Source organism: Capra hircus, unplaced genomic scaffold, assembly GCF_001704415.2.
Source record: "Capra hircus breed San Clemente unplaced genomic scaffold, ASM170441v1, whole genome shotgun sequence".
Lineage (NCBI taxonomy): Eukaryota > Metazoa > Chordata > Mammalia > Artiodactyla > Bovidae > Capra > Capra hircus.
Window position 1 is genome coordinate 16,019 of NW_017191279.1, and position 16,217 is coordinate 32,235.

The window sequence follows — 16,217 nt, forward strand, 5'->3', positions numbered from 1 at the left end:
AGGAGTTGGCAAGGACTGAGCAACATCACTTTCATTTTCCACTTTCATGCATTGGAAAAGGAAATGGCAACCCACTCCAGTGTTCTTGCCTGGAGAATCCCAGGGATGGGGGAGCCTGGTGGGCTGCCATTTGTGGGGTTGCACAGGAGTCTGTCACGACCTGAGCGACTTCACTTTGCATGGTGTTAGAGAGTTTTCTGATTTCATTCTTTTACTTATAGCTGACCAGTTTTCCCAGCACCACTTATTAGAGGGACTATCTTTTCTCCTTTGTATATTCTTGCCTCCTTTGTCCAAAGATAAGGTGTCCAGAGGTCCATGGGTTTGTCTGGGCTTTCTATCTCGTTCCATTGGTCTATATTTCTGGTTTTGTACCAGTACAATTCTGGTGTGATGACTGTAGCTTTGTGATACGACATACTTTAAAATTAATCTTAGTTATTAACATTTTTAATCCACTTTTCAAGTCCAGACGATCCACCAAGGAGTTAATTAAGTCCTGCTTTGTAGCCTTGTCCAACAATTGTACCTCACAAGCTTGAAAGAACACACAACTTATAGTGCTATCAATCCTTTAAATTCTCAAAGAATGAGGGAAAGAGGAACAGTAAGAAGAGAAAAAGAAGATAGAGGAACAGAAGTGTGTGTGGGGGGTCCGGGGACGAGGAGTGGGAAGAGGAGACAAGATGCCAAAGCAAAAATCGAATACAGGAAAGACGTAGGTTAAATATGGAGCAAACTATCAGATTATCACAACCTTAATGGGAAAAGTACTGCTTCTTTAAGTGGCATAGGGGCCAAGACATGAAATTCATAGATTGAAAAGTAACAACACTGACAAGGTATGCTTATGTGCTGAGCAGTTCTGATGCACTCACAGTAACATTTGATCCTCACTGTGCTTTCTGCAAGCTGACACAGTTCTAAGTGCTTTATAAATGTAAGGCTCCCAAGGTAACCTGTAAAATGAGTACTGTTACTATTCCAGTTTTAAAGAGAAGAAAATGATACCTTAAAATGAGACACAAACACCTTGAGCAAATTACTCAAAATCATAGAGTTAGCAAGCAGCAGAACCACGTAGTGAACTCAGGAAGGCTGGTAACAGGATCTGTGATCTCAGAAACATGATTGTGGTCACTTCTAGTGGAGAAGGGAGGAGGTGAAATTTATTTAGGAAGCTTGGGTCTTTGGAAGGGTTGGTAATGTTCTTTTGTTTTATCTTCATCTTTCTTGACAATAAAGAGATCAATCTGTGATTACCCACTTTATACAGCAAAGCTTTACGAACTTTCTGAATGTGTTGATCATGGAGAACTCCGAAAATCAAACAAAAGTTTATTTTTTGTTTTCCCTTTTCTTGTTTTTCTTCAAGACAAAACTGGGGAGGGGATCGTGTCAATAATATTAGGTCAGAACCCTGTACAAGAGTACAAAGTCAAACCTCCTAAAAATAAAATCACTTCTTAGTGTTGGAAGCACAACAAGATTAAAATTCTCTGTGCATTTGTTTACCTATAAGGTGATGGAAATTAATGGAGTCAACTTCCCTATAATATGGGAACATTGTTAATAATAGACCTATTTTCATATAGTCACTTTCATAAAATAAGTTTTTGTTTTGCAAAAGAACTAATTTATTCCTTGGCCCTTATAACCATTAAAATAAAATGTCTTTAAAGATCATATGTACTTTCAGAAAAAAGAAAATAGATGTGATAGTAGAGAATTACATAGGAAGTTGAGACTCTGCACCTCAGCATAGTATGGTTGGAAAACTGTGAATAAATTATCAAAATCTTTGCTACATCTTTCAGATCCAATGTCTTCAACCCCATTTGGAGACACTGTCTCTTGGATGACTGTTCTCCCTGCAGTTGCTCTGCCCTGCCTCAGCACTCGCCATTGCCTCTCGCTGGTACAGTGTACCCCAGATACTCAAGGCTCACTCTTCTCTTCACTCAAGTCTTTGCCCTAAAAGTCACTTTGGAAGAGCTTTTCTACATAGTTTTCTCTAAAATATCCTCACACATCACTATTATTTGCCTATTACTTGTATCTGCACCTGTGTGTGTGTGTGTGTGTGTGTGTGTTTGTGCAAACTCCCTTCAAGAGTTTAGATGGAAAAAGGACTTTAGTCACCATCCTCATGTCCCTAGCACATAAGAGACTGCCTGGCATGTGTTAATAATTGGGAAACATTTGTGAATAAATTAATTTCTATGAGTACACTGAGTGGAATAGAGTCTTGCCTAGTGGTTTTACAAATAAGGAACCTGAGATTGAGAGAATTCAATTCTCTTCAGGGTCTTCAAGGTAGACAGCTAGAAACAAGACTGAAACCAATGAAGGAATTCTTTGGTGGATCCAGTCCAAAGGGCATATTTCAGGCAAAGCTGAGCTCAGAGATGGAAAAGTCTAATTCTGATAATCCAAAGGGAATGAAAAGGAACACTCAGAAGAAACTTGCGGTTGAGAGAAGAGATGAAAAACATTATATGCAAAAAGAAAACCCACAAAAAATGAAAGAAAGAAATACATAATTGGCTATGAATATGCTTTATTGGAGAAGCAAAAGAATAGACACACTAATTGCACACGAGTTAGAGATCACAACGCAGATTACAGATGGGCACGTGGTACAGAGAGATAAAGCGATGATCCTGCTGCTCTTCTTCCAACAACGTGGTATTTCAGCTTCAGGCAGCAAGCCTTTTCTCTGCCAGCTGTCAGTCCAGGAGGGAGGTTAAGGAAGATGCAGTCCATCACCATGGCCGAAGGGAGGACAACGGAAGAGCCTGGATCATGTTGTTTCTTGGTCCAGATGAAATCTGGTGTTGTTACTTCCACTTGGGTGGACACTTCTGCTTGCATGGTGCGCATGGCGGCCCAGGAGGGCATTTCTGCTGGTTCAATGGAGGTGGGCATGGATGAGGTGGACAAGGCTCATGGCACTTCAGTGGCACACTTTTGGAGGTGGATGGCAGGGCTCCTTGCACTGATGGTGATGCTGATGCCGATGCTGGTGCAGATGCGGATGCAGATACGGATGTGGATGCTGGTGGTGAGACATCTTTCCTGGGTCTCAAGGAATCTGAAATACAAACAGACAACATTCTTCATAACTAGAGTCCGACTGGTAGAACATTTAGCTGCGCCAACAACCCTCCATCACTAAGGACTCTTCTTGATTCCTGATACAGACTTAATGTTTTTTTAGCTTCTTCACCCTTCCTTTTTAGTATCTCTTGCCCTCAGATCTTCAGTCTTTTGGTTCGTCTCTCCTTCACCACTTTCTAAAACAAAATTACCTACACAGGTGTTGTATGAATACAAACATACTCTGAAGAAGAATCTGGATAATAAACTTGTAGCCAATCCCCAAACAAATCTCTACTTATTTCTCCCATGAGGTCTTGGTTGCTGGCCAAGCTGACCTGACTGTGGGCTTCTGAGGAAAAATGCAAAGGCCCAACCAGGCACTCAGTGGGACTGAACGCTGAGAAGGGGGCATTTGGAACTAATGTGTGCTGTGCTATGGCACAGTATCTCATTCCCCTTACTCTCTCTCAGGTTAAGACTGTGCCTCTGACTCCATTTTCTCCTCACATTTCAGATCTCATTCATGACCAAATACCAAAAATTTTCCCCTAAATCCTCATTATCTTCTTTTTCCCATACAGAACACTAATTGCTTCAATTAAAGCCACTTCTTCCCCCAGATTAAACCCAACACCAAGTTCCAAAAAAGATCTCAAGAGTTGTGCTCACCAGAGGCTCCAAAGAAGACCTATGACCATCACGACAATGACAGCACTGTGACGGAGACTCCTTTTATAAGGACCAGGCAGCTGGGGGGACATCCAGGACTGGCATGATGCACTTGTTTCCCACCCCAAATTCCACATGCTTGCAATCTCAAAAATCAATGCCCCAGTCATACTGATATCACACAGTTCCCTTGTCCATGGACTTGCTCACCCTTCAGTGAGGAATTAGAGTGATTCATTTGCGACTTTGTCTCATACTTCCTTTACCAGTGTCGTGCACCATTTAGGAAATATGAGGAATGCTTGAGAATGGTGCTATTCTTCCATAGTTAGAGATGTTGCTTCGCCCTCTTGCCAGCTCCCCAAGCATCTGGTACATAAAACTTACTACCCCATTCCATTTCATCTGTCAGCACCTGGCTTTTTTTCCATTGAAGACAGAGACCAGTTTTCCTAACTGCACATATTTTAACTCCTACCTACAGTTTTTCTAAACTCGCCTTGTACCATATACTACTTTTGACAATTAAGTGACTTAACCTGACCACAAAGTCTACCTTTTTTTTAGTGCAAGCAGTCTCCTGTCAGATGTGCTTTCACATGGCTCCAACACGGACTTGAACAGGACAACATGATCCCTCACTTTTTTAGGCGATAAATCACAAGCTCTGGCCCCTTCCTGAAGCTCTACTTTTGCAGGTTTATACACTGATCTGAACTCTGCAGACCCATGATCTGAGTCATTTGTGGTCTACTAGAAACCCAAATTCCTCTCTTCTCATTATCTTCAAAATGAACTCAGTGCCTGGGCTATATCCATTTAGAACCTTTTCCACTAATACTCCCTAAATATCTTGCACTTCTTTCCCCTACAATAGTTAATTCAATTGACTCTATCAGATCTTTATTTTACATGACACTTAGTGTGCTTTCAGACATTCTTAGTACACTCAGGGAATGAACCTCCATGAATCATTGATTCAGCCATTCAATCCATGGGTATTTTTCCTTAAATAAATAAAATAGGGATGACATAGAACCGTTCATAATTTATTAGTATAATTTTTGACCGACAGTAACACTTCAGCTAATAATATTTATTATGCCTTTCAGGGGAAAACTTGAGTACCTTGGCTATCAGTTCAGTTCAGTTCAGTCTAGTCACTCAGTCCTGTCTGACTCTTTGCGACCCCATGAAACTGCAGTACCCCAGACTTCCCTGTCCATCACCACCTCCCAGAACTTGCTCAGACTCATGTCCATCGAGTTGGTGATGCCATCCAAACATCTCATCTTCTATCATTCCCTTTCCTCCTGCTTCAATCTTTCCCAGCATCAAGATCTTTTCCAATGAGTCAGTTCTTCACACAAGTGGCCAAATTATTGGCGCTTCAGGTTCAGCATCAGGCCTTCCAATGAATACTCAGGACTGATTATCTTTACTATTGACTGGCTGGATCTCCCTGCAATCCAAGGGACTCTCAAGGTCTTCTCCAACACCATAGTTCAAAAGCATCAATTATCTGGCACTCAGCTTTCATTATCGTCCAACTCTCACACCCATACATGTGGAAAAACCATAGCTTAGACTAGATGGGCCTTTTTGGCAAAGTAAAGCCTATCGTTGTCTGAAGGCCAGTCACTGGCTTGCCATGTCCAGGTGTTGTGGAATTCAAATCAGCCTGGAGTGAATGGGAGTCAAGCAAGTCTCAAGCTGAATTCCCATGGCCACCACAAATCCCCCGAATAACGCGCAGCAACTAACCCTCTGCTTGAGCATCTTTCCTCTCTTTCACAAGAGGCTCTTTAGTTCTTCTTCACTTTCCGCCGTAAGGGTGGTGTCATCTGCATATCTGAAGTTGATATTTCTTCTGGCAATCCTGAGACCAGCTTGTGCTTGATCCAGCCCAGCATTTCTCATGATGTAATCTGCATATACGTTAAATAAGCCTTGTGACAATATACAGGCTTGATGCACTGCTTTCCCAATTTTGAACCAGTCCGTTGTTCCATGTCTGTTTCTAACTGTTGCTTCTTGTCCTGCACACAGGTTTCTCAGGAAGCAGGTAAGGTGGTCTGGTATTCCCATCTCTTTAAGAATTTTCCACTGTCTGTTCTGATTTACACAGTCAAAAGCTTTAGCATAGTCAATGAAGCAGAGTAGATATTTTTGGAATTCTCTTGGCTTTTATATGATCCAACAGATCATAATTTGATCTCTGGTTCCTCTGCCTTTTCATTTCTTTTTTTAAATTAATTACTTAATTTTAATTGGACAGTAACTTTACAACATTGTGGTGATTTTTGCCATACACTGAATCGTCATGACTCAGCCAGGATACACATGTGTCCACCTATCCTAAACTCCCTTCCACCTCCCTCACCACCCCATCCGTTTCAGTTGTCCCAGAGCAATGGCCTTGAATGCCCTGCATCATGCATTGAATTTGCACTGGTCTTCTATTTTGCATATGGCAATATACATGTTGCAATATTATTCTCTGGAAACCTCCCACCCTTACCTTCTCCCACGTACTCCAAAAGTCCATTCTTTACATCTGTGTTTCTTTTGCTGCCTTGCATATAGGATCATCGTTATTGTCTTTCTAAATTCCATATATATGCCTTAATATACTGTATTGGTGTTTTTCTGACTTATTTCACTCTGCATAATAGACTCCAGTTTCATCCACCTCATTAGCACTGACTCAAATCTGTTCTTTTTTAAAGCTGAGTAATATTTCAATGCATATGTGTAACACAACTTCCTTATCCATTTGTCTGCTGATGGACATCTAGGTTGCTTCATACCTACCTATTGTAAACAGTGCTGCCATGAACATTGGGTACGCAAGTCTCTTACAATTCTAGTTTCCTCGATGTGTATGGCCAGCAGTGAGATTGCTCGGTCATATGGCAGTTCTATTTCCAGCTTTTGAAGGCATCTCCACACTGTTCTTCATAGTTGCTGTACCAGTTTGCATTCCCAGCAACAGTGTAAGAGGGTTCCCAGGTTTCCACACCCTCTCCAGCATTTATTGTTTATAGACTTTTTGATGATGGCCATTCTGACTCGCATGAGATGATACCTCATTGTGGTTTGATTTGCATTTCTCTAGTAATGAGGTGAAGTTGAGTATCTTTTCATGTGTTTGTTAGCCATCTGCATGTCTTCTTTGGGGAAATGTCTGCTTAGTCTTTTTGCTCACTTTTTGGATGGGTTTTTTGTTTTTCTGGTATTGAGCTGCATGAGCTGTTTGTATATTTTGGACATTAATTCTTTGTCAGTTGTTTCATTTGCTATCATTGTTTCCTATTCTGAAGGCTGCCTTTTCACCTGCTTATAGTTTCTTTCATTGTGCAAAAGCTTCTAAGTTTAATTAGGTCCCATTTGTTTATTTTTGTTTTTATTTCTATATATCTTGGAATGTGGTCATAGAGGATCTTGCTGTGATTTATGTCAGAGAGTGTCCTACCTATATTTTCTTTAAGAGTCTCATAGTTCCTGGTCTTACATTTAGATCTTTAATCCATTTTGAGTTTTTGTGTGTGTGTGGTGTGTGTGTATGGTGTCAGAAAATGTTCCACTTTCATTCTTTTACACATGGTTGAGCAGTTTTCCCAGCACCAGTTGTTAAAAGAGATTGTCTTTTTTCCATTGTAAATTTTTGGCCTCCTCTGCCAAAGATAAGGTGTCTATACTTTCCTGGATTTATCTTTGGCCTTTCTATTTTGTTCCATTGATCTGTATTTCTGTCTTTGTGCCAGGACCATTACTGTCCTGATAACTGTACCCTTGTACTTACCAATCTTACATGTTAATTTTCTATGTGTCTTTGACATCAAATACTATGAGCTCCTTAGTGCAAGGATTGTGTCTTACTTCAGCCTTGTACTTCCACTATACTACCACAGAGCTTGGAACATAAGAAGGATCAAAGAAATATTTGAAATAAGTAAATAAACATTGGTGGGAGTCAGAACTGGACTTTTTTTTGCCTTTAATTTTTTAATTTTTTATTTTAACTTTCTTTTACTTTACAATACTGTATTGGTTTTACCATACATTGACATGAATCCACCACGAGTGTACATGCCGATCTGAAACATGATCTCCCCTCCCACCTCCCTCCCCACGACATCCCTCTGGGTCCTCCCGTGCACCAGCCCCAAGCATGCTAATTCTGCATCGGACATAGACTGGTGATTCGATTCTTACATGATAGTATACATGTTTCAATACCATTCTCCCAAATCATCCCACCCCCTCCCTCTCCCTCTGAGTCCAAAAGTCCACTATACACATCTGTGTCTTTTTTGCTGTCTTGCATACAGGGTCATCATTGCCATCTTTCCAAATTCCATATATATGTGTAAGTATACTGTATTGGTGTTTTTCTTTCTGGCTTACTTCACTCTGTATAATCAGCTCCAGTTTCATCCATCTCAACAGAACTGATTCAAATGTATTCTTTTTAACGGCTGAGTAATACTCCATTGTGTATATGTACCAAAGCTTTCTCATCCATTCATCTGCTGATGGACATCTAGGTTGTTTCCATGCCCTGGCTATTATACACAGTGCTGCGATGAACATTGGGATACATGTGTCTCTTTCAATTCTGGTTTCCTCGGTGTGTATGCCCAGAAGTGGGATTGCTGGGTCATAAGGCAGTTCTATTTGCAATTTTTTAAGGAATCTCCACACTGTTCTCCATAGTGGCTGTACTAGTTTGCATTCCCACCAACAGTGTAGGAGGCTTCCCTTTTCTCCACACCCTCTCCAGCATTTATTGCTTGCAGATTTTTGGATCGCAGACATTCTGACTGGTGTGAAGTGGTACCTCATTGTGATTTTGATTTGCATTTCTCTAATAATAAGTGATGTTGAGCATCTTCTCATGTGTTTGTTAACCATCCGTAATTATCCATTCATTCAGTAATTATTGATTATTATAATCAACAATTACTGTAATAAATACTGTACATAATGTTTAGGATCAAGAGATGAAAAAAACTCTTATCCCTGATCTTGAGAATGTTACCTAGTGGGAGAACAGACTTTCCTGCAGAAGATCAGAACATAGGGGCATAGAAGCCTGGAAAAAACAATGCACAGAGTTGAATGCAGCTATGCTCACATGTGATTTGAAGAAAAAGTAACCAAGGGACTAGTGGACAAACTGTCTTTCTCATGGATGAAGTTATATTCAGAAAATGAGAATGTAATTGGCTGTACATTTCAAAAAGGAGACTATCTGTGCCAAAGACATGTGATTTCTAAGGCAAATAGTCTTCTACTACCTTCAGCTCAGTTCAGTCGCTCAGTCGTGTCCAACTCTTTGTGACCCCTGGAATGCAGCACGCCAGGCTTCCCTGACCATCACCAACTCCCGGAGTTCACTCAAACTCACATCCATCACGTCGGTGATGCTATCCAGCCATCTCATCCTCTGTCATCCCCTTCTCCTCCTGCCCCCAAGCCCTCCCAGCATCAGGCTCTTTTCCACTACCTGCCGTTCAATTCAGTTCAGTCACTCAGTAGTGTCTGACTCTTTGCAAGCCTTCCGCAAAAATACACCAATTTATACCAACTGAAATTACAAGGGATGGAGCCTTGACTATGTCTGAGGCTCATGAATTTAATTCTCTGTGGAAAAATTTCCCCATATATGTGATTGCTGAATGATTGTGTAAATTCCGTGTATCTTGCCAATGGATAAAGAAACACAGTCTGAAGAAGTGGTAAAGGCACTGACACAGCAGGATTTCTTTGGTTCATGTCTTTAGTATTTTCTCCTCACCTTCACCCTTTGCTGTTCTCCTTTCTGAAGTTTTCACCCCATCTCACTGTATTTGTGTCTCAGCCCTGAGGAGGACCCAGAGAAACAGGTAACATTTCTAAATACTCAGTTAACATCTTTACCTGGTCTTGCGTTTAGATCTTTCATCCATTTTGAGTTTATTTTTGTGGATGCTCTTAGAAAGTGTTCTAGTTTCATTCTTTTACAAGTGGTTGACCAGTGTTCCCAGCACCACTTGTTAAAGAGATTGTCTTTTCTCCATTGTATACTCCTGCCTCCTTTGTCAAAGATAAGGTGGCCATAGGTGTGTGGATTTATCCCTGGGCTTTCTATTTTGTTCCATATATCTATATTTCTGTCTTTGTGCTAGTACCAAACTGTCTTGATGACTGTGGCTTTGTAGTAGAGCCTGAAGTCAGGCAGGTTGATTCCTCCACGTCCATTCTCTTTCTCAAGATTGCTTTGGCTTGCATTCCTATACACTAATAATGAGAAAATAGAAAGAGAAATTAAGGAAATAATTCCATTCACCATTGCAACAAGAATAAAATACTTAGGAATATATCTACCTAAAGAAACAAAAGACCTATATATTGAAAACTATAAAACACTGGTGAAAGAAATCAAGGGGACAATAATAGATGAAGAAACATACCATGTTCATGGATGGGAAGAATCAATATAGTGAAAATGAGTATACTACCCAAAGCAATCTATAGATTCAACACAATCCCTATCAAGCTACCAACAGTATTTTTCACAGAGCTAGAACAATAATTTCACAATTTGTATTGAAATACAAAAAAAAAAAAAAAAAACCTCGAATAGCCAAAGCAATCTTGAGAAAGAAGAATGGAACTGGAGGAATCAACCTGCCTGACTTCCGGCTCTACTACAAAGCCACAGTCATTAAGACAGTATGGCACTGAAGCATGTATAATATCATATATGAAATGAATCACCAGTCCAGGTTCAAGGCATGATACAGAATGCTTGGGGCTGCTTCAGTGGGATGACCCAGAGGGATGGCACAGGGAGAGAGGTGGGAAAGGAGGGTCAGGATGGGGAACATGTGTATACCCGTGGTGGATTCATGTTGATGTATTGCAAAACCAATAAAATATTGTAAAGTAATTCGCCTCCAGTTAAAATAAATCTATTTATTAAAAAATAAAAATATATACTGTAACAATTTAAAAAATAAGTTGGTAGAACTGTTCTAAGTCACATGTTCCTTAGATAATTCTCTTGCTCCAGCAGGCCCCAACCAGTTCCTAACACTTCAACGTGAAAAATAAATATGTCATGAAAACACCTGACCCATCCCAAGACATCCCTGTTCCCCCTAGGATCCCTGAAAGATGTCTGTTTCCTAACAGTGATGTTGGTTACCCCACTTTGGATTCTCAGAGGAACAGCTGTCCTCATTTTGGTTCTCTGAGATACTGAGAAAACGATCAGGACCAGGGCTCAATCTAAAGAAGTTCCTACCTTTTCAAATACCCAGGTTATGTCACTGATTTCTTTTTCTTTTTTTTTTTCCCTGTACCACACCAACCCAATCAAAAAACATTGCAGACACCACACAGCCTTCTTTCAGGAGAGAGCACAAGGCATGAAATATTCCCTCAGGCAGTGGCAGGACCTTTCTTACTAGTAAGAAGGTGTGGATTCTGAAATTGCTTTCAGACCGAAGCCTTTGAATAAGTAGTGATGTCAGCTTGAAGACAGAGGAGAGCTGGGCAAGGGTCTTAGGGAGGGGGCCCTCACTCTAAACAATCCTATTGTAATCACATTTCGGGGCATGGTTCACATTATCTAGTTACTGTGAGCAGTTATTCATAATCCATATTAGTTTTGCTGCCTTTTAGACGTGAGTCTGAGTGAACTCCAGGAGTGGGTGATGGACAGGGAGACCTGGCGTGCTGCGATTCATGGGGTTGCAGAGTCGGACACGACTGAGCGACTGAACTGAACTGAACTGAAGAGTTCACATTTCTTCTTTTGAAATTTATTTTTCATTGGAGGATAACTGCTCCACAATGTTGTGCTGCTTTCTGCCATACAACAATGTGGATCAGCTTTAAGTACACATATATCCCCTCCACCTTGAGCCTCACTTTCACCCCATGGCCCCCCGTCCCATCCCTCTAGATCATCACAGAGCACGAGGCTGAGCTCCCTGTGCTGTTCAGCAACTTTCCTTTGGCCATCACTTTCACACCTGGCAATGCATATATTTCGAGGCTACTCTCTCAATTCATCCTGCCCTCTCTTTCTCTTTCTGTGTTCAGAAGCCTGTACTCTACATCTGCATTTCTATTCCTGCTCTGCAAATAGGTTCATTAGCACCACTTTTTTAGATTTCATATATGTGTTAAAATGTGATATTTGTTTTCTTTCTTTCTGATGATTCACTCCGTATAACAGGCTTTAGATCTGTCCACCTCAGTTAAACTGAACTCCTATCTGCTCCTTTCAATGGCTGAGTGACATTCCATTGTATATATGTACAACAACTTCTTTACCCATTCATTTGTTGACGGACATCTAAGTTGCTTCCACATCCTGGCTGATGGAACCAGTGATGCAATGAACACTGGAGTACATAAGCCTTTTTGAATTGCAATTTTCTCAGGGCATATGTCCAGAGAAGTATCCCTAGGGATTGCTGGGCCATACGGTAGTTTTATTCCTAGTTTTTTAAGGATCTCCATTCTGTTCTCCATAGTGGCTGTACGCAATGAACACTGGGGTACATTTGTCTCTTGAATCACAATTTACTCCGGGCATATGCTCATGTGCCCTTTTACTCACATGAGTTTGACTGTTTACAATACCTCATATAAGGGAATTCATGCAGGATTTGTCCCCCTGTGTCTGGCTTACTTCTCTTGGCATAATGTCTCCCAGGTTGATCCATGTTGTCTCATGACAGGATTTCCTTCTTTTTAAGGACGAATAATAATCCATTGTATGTATATACTACAGTTTATTTATCCATTCAGCTATTGATGGACATTTAGGTTGTTAACACATCTTGGCTATTGTGGGTACTGCTGCAGTGAACTTGAAAATGCTAATATGTCTTGGAGATCCTGATTTAAATTAACTTGGATAAATACACTAATGTGAATGGGTAATACATATGGTAGTTCTGTTTTCTATTTTTTTAATTTTGAGTAACCTTCATACTTTTCATTATGGTTGAACAATTTGCCATCCCACAAACAGGTAAAAGTATCCTTATTTTCTTCACAAAATCACCAACTTTCGCTAGGATTTCTTATTTTTCTGATTACAGTCATTCTAACAGGTGTGAAGTGAGATGTGTGTTTGATTTTCATATCCCTGATGATCAGTAGCAATGTTAAACTCCTTTTCAATATGTCTATGTAAACAGAACTCTATTCAAGTCCCTTGCATATTTGAAATACAGGCTGCTAAATTTTTTGCTATTATGTTGTGAAGTTTCTTATGTATTTTGGAAATTTATCCCTTATCAGATATATGGGGGCTCATATTTCCATAGGACTGATCATGTAATGTGCCTTATATTAGGCATTTTGCTGTTTTCATAGCAAAATTTTAAGGCAGGTATAGTTTTTTATCTCCAATTACAACTATGTAAATAAACTGATCTTCAGGGAGGTTGGGAAATATTTAATGTCACATAGTACTGGTGTGCATGGATGTATGCATAGCCAAGGCACTCAAGTTTTCCCTGGAAAGCAGAGTGCAAATTATTAGCTGAAGTGTGATTTACTTATTATCATAATGTTCCTTACTTATTATTATTAATACGTCAAGTAAGTGTATGATTTATTTACTTTATCATTATTATACTGTGGTTCAACAAATGATACTAATAAATTACCAATGGATTCTATGTCACCCATCATTTATTTTTTAGGGAAAAATACCCAATGATTGACTGGTGGAATGAATGATTGATGGAGCTTCATTCCCTGGATGTTCTAAGGAAGTCTGAAAACACACCAAATGTCATTTCAAAAAAGGGCCTGATAGAGTTTACTGAATTAACAGCTGTAGTGTAAATTAGCACAAGAATTTTGGGGGGTACTAGTGGAAAAGCTTCTAAATGGATACAGTCCAGATACTGAGACAATTTTGAAGATAATGAGATGAGAGGAATTTGGGTTTCTAGTAGATGGAGAAGCAGCAAACCAACAAGCAACAATAGTAAGAACTAGACATGGAAAAATGAACTGGTTCAAAATAGGGATAGGAGTAAATAAAGGCAGTATATTATCACCCCGCTTATTTAATTTATACGCAGAGTACATAATACAAAATGCTGGACTGGATGAAGCACAAGCTGGAACCAAGATTGCAAGAGAAATATCAATAACCTCAGGTATGAAGATGACACCTTCCCTTAGGGCAGAAAGCAAAGATGAACTAAAGATCTTCTTGATGAAAGTGAAAGAGGAGAGTGAAAAAGTTGGCTTAAAACTCTACATTCAAAAAACTAAGATCATAGCATTCGATCCCATCACTTCATGAGAAATAGATGGGAGAAAAATGGACACAGTGCCTGACTTTATTTTCTTGAGCTCCAAAATCACCAAGGACTGGACACTGCACTCATGAAATTAAAAGACACTTGCTCATGGGAAGAAAACTACACCAAACCTAGACAGTGGTATCAGGAAGCAGAGGACATCACTTTGTTGACAAAGGTCCCTATACTCAAAGTTACAGTTTTTCTAGTAGTCATGTATGGATGTTAGATTTGGACCATAAAGAAGGCTGAGCACTGAAGAACTGATGCTTTTGAACGGTGGTGCTGGAGAAGACACATGAGAGCCCCTTGGACAGCAAGGAGTTCAAACCAGTCACTCCTAAAGGAAATCAACTGAATATTCACTGGAAGGACTGATATTGAAGCCGAAGGCTCCAATATTTTGGCCTCCTGATGTGAAGAGCCAACCCATTGGAAAACACATTGATGCTGGGAAATATTGAAGGCAGGAGGGGAAGGGGGACGACAGAGGATGAAATGGTTGGATGTTTTCATGAGTTTGAGCAAACTCTGGGAGATAGTGAAAGACAAGGAAGTCTGGCATGCTGCAGTCCATGGGGTCACAAAGAGTCGGACATGAATGAGCAACTGAACAGCAACAAACAATACTAGACCACAAATGACTCATGGTCGTGGGGCAGCAAAAGTAGTTTCATGAAGGGGGCCCCAGCCTATGAGCTTATGGCTGAGAAACCTGTGGGATCATGTTGTCCTGTTATGTCCATTATGGAGCCATGTGAAAACACAACTGAAACGAGACTGTTAGTACTGGAAAATCATGATAGACTTGGTTAAGTCTATCTTAATGGTTAAGTCATTTAAGCGTCAAGAAAAGCCCAGAGATCAGTAGAACAGAGTATAAGGGGAATTTAGAAAAACTGTGGGTAAGGGTTAAGATATGTGCATTTAGTAAACCTTAGTCACTACCATTGAGGGAGACAAAGCTGGGTGCTGAAGGTGAAATGGAATGGGGTAGTAAGTTTCCCATACCAGATGCATAGGGAGCTGGAGAATGTGGGAAGCACAGTCTTAACCATGGAGGAGCAGTACCATTGTCAAAGAATTCCTCATATTTCCTAACTGGTGCATGACATTGGCACTGGGGCTTTGAGACAATGTATGGAGTGACTCACTCTGCACTCCCTCAGTGAAGGGTGAGGAAGTCCACGGGCAACGGAGCTTTGTGATATCAGCATGAGTGTGGCAATTTATTTTTGAGATCGCAAGCACATGGTATTTGGGGTGGGAAACAAGTGCATCATGCTGGATCTGGGATGTTCCCTCTGGGTGGAGCTGCCTGGTCCTTATAAAAGGAGTCTCTCCCACCGTGCTGCTATCTTCGTGATACTCAGTCATAGGTCTTTCTTTGGAGCCTCTGGTGAGTACAGTTTTGGAGGTTTTTAGCACTCGTGTGGTAGGATATAATCTTAGCGTAGAAGTGGCTGTATTTTAACCAATTCGTGCTCTCTATGGGATAAGAAGATAATGAGAATTTAGGGGTAGTTTTCAGTACTTGTTCTTGACTTCTTAACTGTGCTCTTAAATGTGACGGGAGGAATGCAGTCAATGGCACAATCTTAACCATGGAGACTAAGGGAGATGAGATGCCGTGTTTCAGTGCACCCCTTCCCAGCCTTCAGTCCACTGAGTGCTGAGTTTGGGCCTTTGCATTTCTCCTTGGAAGCCAACAGTCAAGTCAGTTAGACCAGCAACCAGGACCTCATGGAGAAATTAGTAGAGATGTGTTTGAGATTGGCTACAAGTTTCACATCCTGATTATTCTTCTTCAGAGTGTGCTTGTATTCACACAGCACTTGTGTAAGGAATTTTTTCTTTAGAAAGTGGTAGAACAGGGCTCCCTGTTAATGGGAGAGTAAGACTTTCTGTTATGAACAATGCTGTCTGTTTGTATTTCAGATTCCTTGAGACCCAGGAAGGATGCCTCACCATCCGCATCCACATCCACATCCACAGCAGCATCAGCATCAGCATCACCATCAGTGCAAGGAGCCCTGCCATCCACCTCCAAAAGTGTGCCGCCATGAAGTGCCAGCCTTGCCCACCCCATCCATGCCCACCTCCAGTGAGCCAGCAGAA

At 40.7% G+C, this 16,217-nt stretch overlaps 1 long non-coding RNA gene across 1 annotated transcript; it reads right to left on the reverse strand.

The window, feature by feature from the left end:
• Positions 1-2,543: 2,543 nt before the first annotated feature.
• On the reverse strand, positions 2,544-3,803 carry LOC108634874. Its single transcript, XR_001917707.1, has 2 exons — positions 3,772-3,803; positions 2,544-3,094 (listed from the first exon to the last, which is right to left on the reverse strand). It is a non-coding gene; the product is annotated as an uncharacterized LOC108634874 (long non-coding RNA).
• Positions 3,804-16,217: the final 12,414 nt, after the last annotated feature.